Source organism: Clarias gariepinus, chromosome 2 (genome assembly GCF_024256425.1).
Source record: "Clarias gariepinus isolate MV-2021 ecotype Netherlands chromosome 2, CGAR_prim_01v2, whole genome shotgun sequence".
NCBI lineage: Eukaryota > Metazoa > Chordata > Actinopteri > Siluriformes > Clariidae > Clarias > Clarias gariepinus.
In genome coordinates, this window is record NC_071101.1 from 11,654,001 (window position 1) to 11,660,617 (window position 6,617).

At 41.0% G+C, this 6,617-nt stretch overlaps 1 long non-coding RNA gene across 3 annotated transcripts; it reads right to left on the reverse strand.

Annotated features, from left to right (window-relative positions):
* Window positions 1-4,096: 4,096 nt before the first annotated feature.
* LOC128509455 (uncharacterized) lies at window positions 4,097-5,571 on the reverse strand. 3 transcript variants are annotated; one of them, XR_008356049.1, is made up of 4 exons: window positions 5,454-5,542; window positions 5,227-5,341; window positions 4,862-4,990; window positions 4,098-4,714 (listed from the first exon to the last, which is right to left on the reverse strand). It is a non-coding gene; the product is annotated as an uncharacterized LOC128509455 (long non-coding RNA). The 3 variants fall into 3 exon arrangements; XR_008356048.1 differs by having other exon boundaries at window positions 4,097-4,714; window positions 4,862-4,952; window positions 5,227-5,571; XR_008356047.1 differs by having other exon boundaries at window positions 5,227-5,571.
* Between the last annotated feature and the right edge of the window lie 1,046 nt (window positions 5,572-6,617).

The window sequence follows — 6,617 nt, forward strand, 5'->3', positions numbered from 1 at the left end:
GGTGAGACAAACTGATAATAAAACTTCTATAAAGACAGGACAAGAAAAAAGTGATCAGAGGTCACGTATAAAACTGGTCCATTAGCTGGAGAAATCAGATCACATTAAAACAACACCTTAATGCTACGTGATTCCTGACTCGATAAACCATCAAACAGGAGCGAGACCTGAACCGCAGCACAAGAAGTAGTATTGCACTGTCTCTTAAGCATATTTACATCTACAGCACTGGGAACATCCCCTTATCCAGAGTGACTTATAGACGTACATGTGCTTTGGTGGTCTACAATAAAACACATCCTCATCAACTAATAAAATATTATGAGGCTAAATTCCTGTTAGAGAGGAGTTAATATTAGTGCAGAAAAAAAACAATAGCACAAGATGAAGTTTTTTATTAGTGCTTATTTTAGTGTTTGGTGACTGAATACAGTTCTTTTTTTTTTTTTTCCCGGCCTGTCAGTATCACAGATAACACATAGCAAAGTGTATGTGTAGCTGTTCTATCATCATTCACAGCCATTTTATTTATTTATTTTTTTTCTATATTTATTTATTTATTTATTTATTTATTTATTTTGTTTGTTTCCCATATTATGACAGACAAGACCGGGGGACCAAAAAAAGAGAAGAGAGAGTAAAAAAAAAAAAAAAAAATCAACCAAAAAAAATAATAATAAATAAATAATAATATTAAAAAAAAAAGAATAAAAATAAATAAACAAACAAACATTTAAGGGAAAAAAAAGGGGAAAAGAGAAAAAAAAAAAGGAGGAGGGGGTGGGAGGGGGGAGAGAATACAGTCAGAATTTGCTTCCGCACCTGCCGAAGAAAAAGAGAAAAAACAACTGAAGACACAACAGCAGAGAAACCGCAGCCACAACCAACACCTGCACGACTCGCGGCAAACCACAAATCCCAAAACCTGTTGAGCCGCGCACATAATAAAATATTTTGAAATAAACATTTTGTTTTGAATCAACAGCAAAGACAGTGTGTGTGTGAGCACCTGTTTGTACACCAGTGTGAACGTTTGTGTGCACACCTGTGTGTGTGAGCGCGCTTGTGTTCATAGGGCTCCTCCATGTAAATGTTCAATAGTGTGTGTGGGGGACCACAGTCCCGTCCCGCGAGGCATGGAGCAGATACGGCGGAGACACAGGTCCCAGACATCCAGAGGCCCCCCAGAGCACAGAAGTCTCAGGAGAACCACCGCAGGGACAGCCCCCCCACCCCGAAAGGGGCAGCGGAGAGCCCAGAGGGGTGTCATCTAGCAGCCCCAGTGCAGACGCCCCAGGGGGCCGTGGTGACAGGACCGCAGGCTCCGCCGGTGGTCGTCCACTCCGAGGCAGACTGAATACAGTTCTTTGTTTGAAGCCTGATAGTGCTGCAGATGTTTAGTTTTTTAGAGGATGTTTATTCCATTACCTGTGTGCCAGGACAATAAAAAATATTGTGATGAGATATCATAAGAGAGGCGGCATGGTGGTGTAGTGGTTAGCACTGTCGCTTTACACATCCAGGGTCCGGGTTTAAGTTTGCATGTTTTCCCAGTGCTTGGTGGGTTTCCTCCGGGTACTCTGGTTTCTTCCCACAGTACAAAGACCTGCAGATTATGCTAATTAGTGTTCCCAAAATTGCATGTAGTGTGTGAATGAGTGTGTGTGTGTGTGTGCCCTGCACTGTACTGTCCAGGGTGTACCCCGCCTTGTGCCCTAAGTCATCTTCACTGGAACTGGGATAAGTCCTCTGCAACCCTGAAAACAGGATAAGGCAGTATAGACGATATGTGAGGGAGTGAGTGCGCATCAGAAGAGAAAGTTAGCTAGTTTTGTAAAACTAGCGAACGTTTGATTGTCCTGCCAGATATTGTTACACAACAGTTCCCCCAACAATCACAAAATACATCATAGTAATGCATCTCTGGTGATATACAGCAACTCAGACTTGCTGTAATTTAGTTCATGGCTGAAGAGCTGCGAAAACATACTGAGATTCACATAGAAACATTGGATGCTGAAAGAGACAGAGAAAGAAAAGAAGGAGGGAAGGATTGAGGGAGTAAGGGAGAGGTATAGTTACTCGAAGGAAGAGCAGGAAGAAGAAGAGTGCAGAATACTAAGTAATGGTGTGAAAAGTGAAGTGGGATAACACTGATGTCTCATGCTGGTGAAGGATGGTCAGATTCAAAAGGTTTACATTAGTGTGTTTTATAGGAGAGATGTTAAATCTCAGGATATAGAAGTTCAAGAGAGAGAGTGGGAAGTCAGGAGGACTGGAGGCTTGACTAAAGGGGGTTACACAATAAAAAGAAAGAAATGAGATCTCAGAGCTAAGAACAATGATTTATGGGTAATAATTTGAATTTTATATTAGATTAGAATAAAATCTTAAAATGAGACAGTAGAAGATCTGTATGAGAAAATGCAGAGAAAGCAGGAAAGCTGGTGTCACATAATACTATGAAGTAAAGCAGGGCTCAGTCTTATCAGGAAGGTGAGAGACGGAACACTAGTTTAATTCCCAAATGTTAAGAGCGAGTCTGTGAAGACAGGAGGAGTTACACCAGTGACTGAGGGAGAATCTAGAGCAGGGCTGAAGTGTGTCCTGAAAGGGAAACAAGAAAAACACAACTAAAGCTAAGGGCAGATTATTAACGTTGACTGATATCAGGTCAGCATCTGAGACTGTAATATGGGTAGGATGAGTGATAGGGACTGAACAAAACAGAAGATTATCCACCAAACAGTTTCAGTCATGAGAAAAAGGAGCAGAAACATTTATGAATCAATAGAATTATTAATTTTACAGTCATGCCATGGTGCCACAGCCATGGTGGACTCTGTGTACTGTGGTGTTATGATTATTGAGAGAATTCTAATGAGAGTTGTGAGTTAGTGTGGTGTGGTTCCTCTCCTCCACAGAGTGTCATGGTGTCGTATCACATCCTCCAACTCAGCACCAAAGTCATGGTAGCTGTGGGTGAAGTTGGTGTAGCAGCAGCTCTCAGTCATGAAGTGTTAAAGTCACAGCGCTATAAACACTCCCAGAGCACTGAAGCATGAGCTGCTAATGCAAAGTGTCCTCTAAGTATGGAAAAACAAGATTTAGGTCTGAGCAGCATTATTAAGGTATTCTTTCATAGCTTCATGTATCAAATAAATTGTGATTTGAATCTCATCACTAGTCCATAATTTGGTGTTATTTCTCCTCCAGTCTTCTGCAGTGTGTGCAGTACACTGTCCTTTGAATTAAACCTAGATAACTTTACCCTGGTGTTATGCTTATTCATGCACTGTGTGTTTTGTTCAGAAGATGGAAATTGTTTTGGTTATCGGTAGTTTTGCTGAATGATGTTATCAGAATTCTGCTTTGTTGTATGATGTTTAGATAAACTTGTGTGTCTTCTCTACAGATATTATATTACAGAGCTCAGTATGTTAGAGTTTACTCACTCACTCACTCACTCAATCCCAGAAGGCTTAGGGCACGAGGCGGGGTACAACCTAGACAGGGTGCCAATCCATCGCAGTGTTATAGTTTACATTAACATTAATATACGTGTGTGTGTGTGTGTGTGTGTGTGTTGTCTCCAGCTGGTCCAGTGGTAAAGCTCTCTGTGTCTCTGCTCCCTCCCTCCTCTCTGCAGCTCTCTGAGGGATCGGCCTCACTGTTCTGCCTGCTCTCAGCCTATTCTTCACAGGGGGCGCTGCTGAGCTGGACCGTGGATGGTGCCGAGGTGAACGAGGGGATTGTGACCAGCACATTTTTCTCACACAGACACACTTCCAAATACTTTCTTATTTTTAAATTTCCTTTATTTTTGTGAAGCTGCTTTAAGACAATGACCATTGTTAAAAGCGCTATATAAATAAAATTGAATTGAATTGAATTAATCTACAGTATATCCTCTCTTACAGAGTGAACAGAATAGCAGCAAAGTGCACCAGGATGACACTAGAACAAAACACAGGTGAGACAAACTGATAATAAAACTTATATAAAGACAGCAAAAGAAAAAAAGTGGTCAGAGGTCATGTATAAAACAGGGCCATCAGCTGGAGAAATCAGATCACATTAAAACAACACCTTAATGCTACGTGATTCCTGACTCAATAAACCATCAAACAGGAGCGAGACCTGAACCGCAGCACAATAAGTAGTATTGCACTGTCTCTCAAGTATACTTACGTCTACAGCACTGGGCACATCCCCTTATCCAGAGTGACTTACAGACGTACATGTGCTTTGGTGGTTTACAATAAAACACATCCTCATAAACCAATAAAATATTATGAAGCTAAATTCCCATTAGAGAGGAGTTAATATTAGTGCAGAAAGAAAATAACAAGCACAAGTTGAAGTTTTTATTAGTGTTTATTTAAGCGCTTGGTGACTGAATAAAGTTCTTGGTGTGAAGCCTGATAGTGATGCAGATGTTCAGTTTTTGGCCAAGACAATAAAAAAAGATGTGATGAGATATGAGGAGAGAATGTTAGCTAGTTCTATAAAACTACCCGAAGTTTCATTGTTCTGTCAGATGTTGTTACACAATAGTTCTTCTCAACAATCACCAAATCCATCAGTGATGCATCTCTAGTGATATACAGCAGAACAGACTTGCTGAGATTTAGTTTCAGCTGAGGATAAAGAGCTGCCATCCATGATGAGATGTCTGCCAAACTTACTGAGATTCATGCAGAAACACCGGATGCTGAAAGTCACAGAGAAGGAAGAGAAGGAGGGGAGGATTGAGGGAGTGAGGGAGAGGTATAGTTGTCACTTGTAGGTAGAGCAGGGAGAAGAAGAGTGCAGAATACTAAGTAATAATCGGAAAAATTAAGCGGGATAACAATGACACCTCTTGCTGGTAAAGGATGGATGACCATGTCCAAGTAGTTCACATTATTGTGTTTTAGAGGAGAGTTGTTAAATCTCAGGATATAAGAGTTCTAAAGAGAGAGAGGAGTCAGGAGGACTGGAGTCTTGACTGAAGGGGGTTACATATTAAAAAGAGAGAAAATGAGTCCAATGGCTAAGGGCAGTGACAGATGGGTAATAATATGAAGTTTATATTGGATTCAATGAACGAAATATTAAAATGAGACAGGACAGGTGTGTGTGTGTGTGTGTGAGAAAGCAGAGAAACCAGGACATGAGATATATATCCTATGTTGTCACTTACTGTAGGGCTGTGGAGTGAAGGAGCTTTTTTCATTATTGTACCTTAGTGGAGTGGAGAGAAGGAACACCAGTTTAATTTCCAAATCTCAGAAGAGAGAGTCTGTGAGGAGTTACACCAGTGACTGAGGGAGAATCCACAGCAGGGCTGAAGTGTGTCCTGAAAGGGAAACAAGAAAAACACAACTAAAGTGAGAGCAGATAATTACCCCCCAATTAGTTTTGAAAAAGGATTAGAATAATTTATAAATCAATAGAAGTATTAATTTTACAGTAGTGGCCATGGTGGACTCTGTGTACTGTGGTGTTATGATTATTGAGAGATTTCTAATGTGAGTTGTGAGTTAGTGTGGTGTGGTTCCTCTCCTCCACAGAGTGTCATTGTGTCGTATCACATCCTCCAACTCAGCACCTGCAGTCGCTCCCAGCTGCAGCAGTGCAGTCTCTCTACAATCTAACTGAGGGAGGTTTTTGTACGACTCTATAACACTGTGTGAACCAGTAGCCAGTGATCTCGTGGTAACTCTGACAGTAGTAATCCGCTGCATCTTCAGTCTGGACTCCACTGATGATCAGAGTGAAATCAGATCCAGATCCACTGCCACTGAAACGAGCTGGAAAACCTGACTGCAGCTGATTGGCATATTTAATCAGGAGTTTAGGAGCTTCTCCAGGTTTCTGCTCATACCAGTGTAAGAAATGACCGTATGAGCTGTGATGATACACTGCCTGACTGGTTCTACAGTTGATGGTGACTGTTTCTCCTGGACGAGCAGATTTCACTGCTGGAGTCTGAGTTACTGTGACTTGACCTCTGCACTCTGTAAAAATATATATTAATTAATTCACCATGAAACTTAAACATTATAATACATAAAAAATGTGTATTTGAATGAAGAGATGATTGTTGAGGTAAAACCTGAAGCAGTGTCTGACCTTGAGTCCAGAGGATCAGTGTCCAGATGAAGACGGGGATCAAAGTCATGGTAGCTGTGGGTGAAGTTGGTGTAGCAGCAGCTCTCAGTCATGAAGTGTTAAAGTCACAGCGCTATAAACACTCCCAGAGCACTGAAGCATGTGCTGCTAATGCAAAGTGTCCTCTAAGTATGGAAAAACAAGATTTAGGTCTGAGCAGCATTATCAAGTTATTCGAGATTTGAATCTCATCACTTGTCCACAATTTGGTGTTATTTCTCCTCCCGTCTTCTGCAGTGTGTGCAGTACACTGTCTTTTGAATTAAACCTAGATAACTTTACCCTGGTGTTATGCTTATTCATGCACTGTGTGTTTTGTTCAGAAGATGGAAAATGTTTTGGTTATCGGCAGTTTTGCTGAATGATGTTATCAGAATTCTGCTCTGTTGTATGATGTTCAGTTAAACTTTTGTATCTCCTCTACAGATATTAGTGTGTGTGTGTGTGTTTTCTTCAGCTGA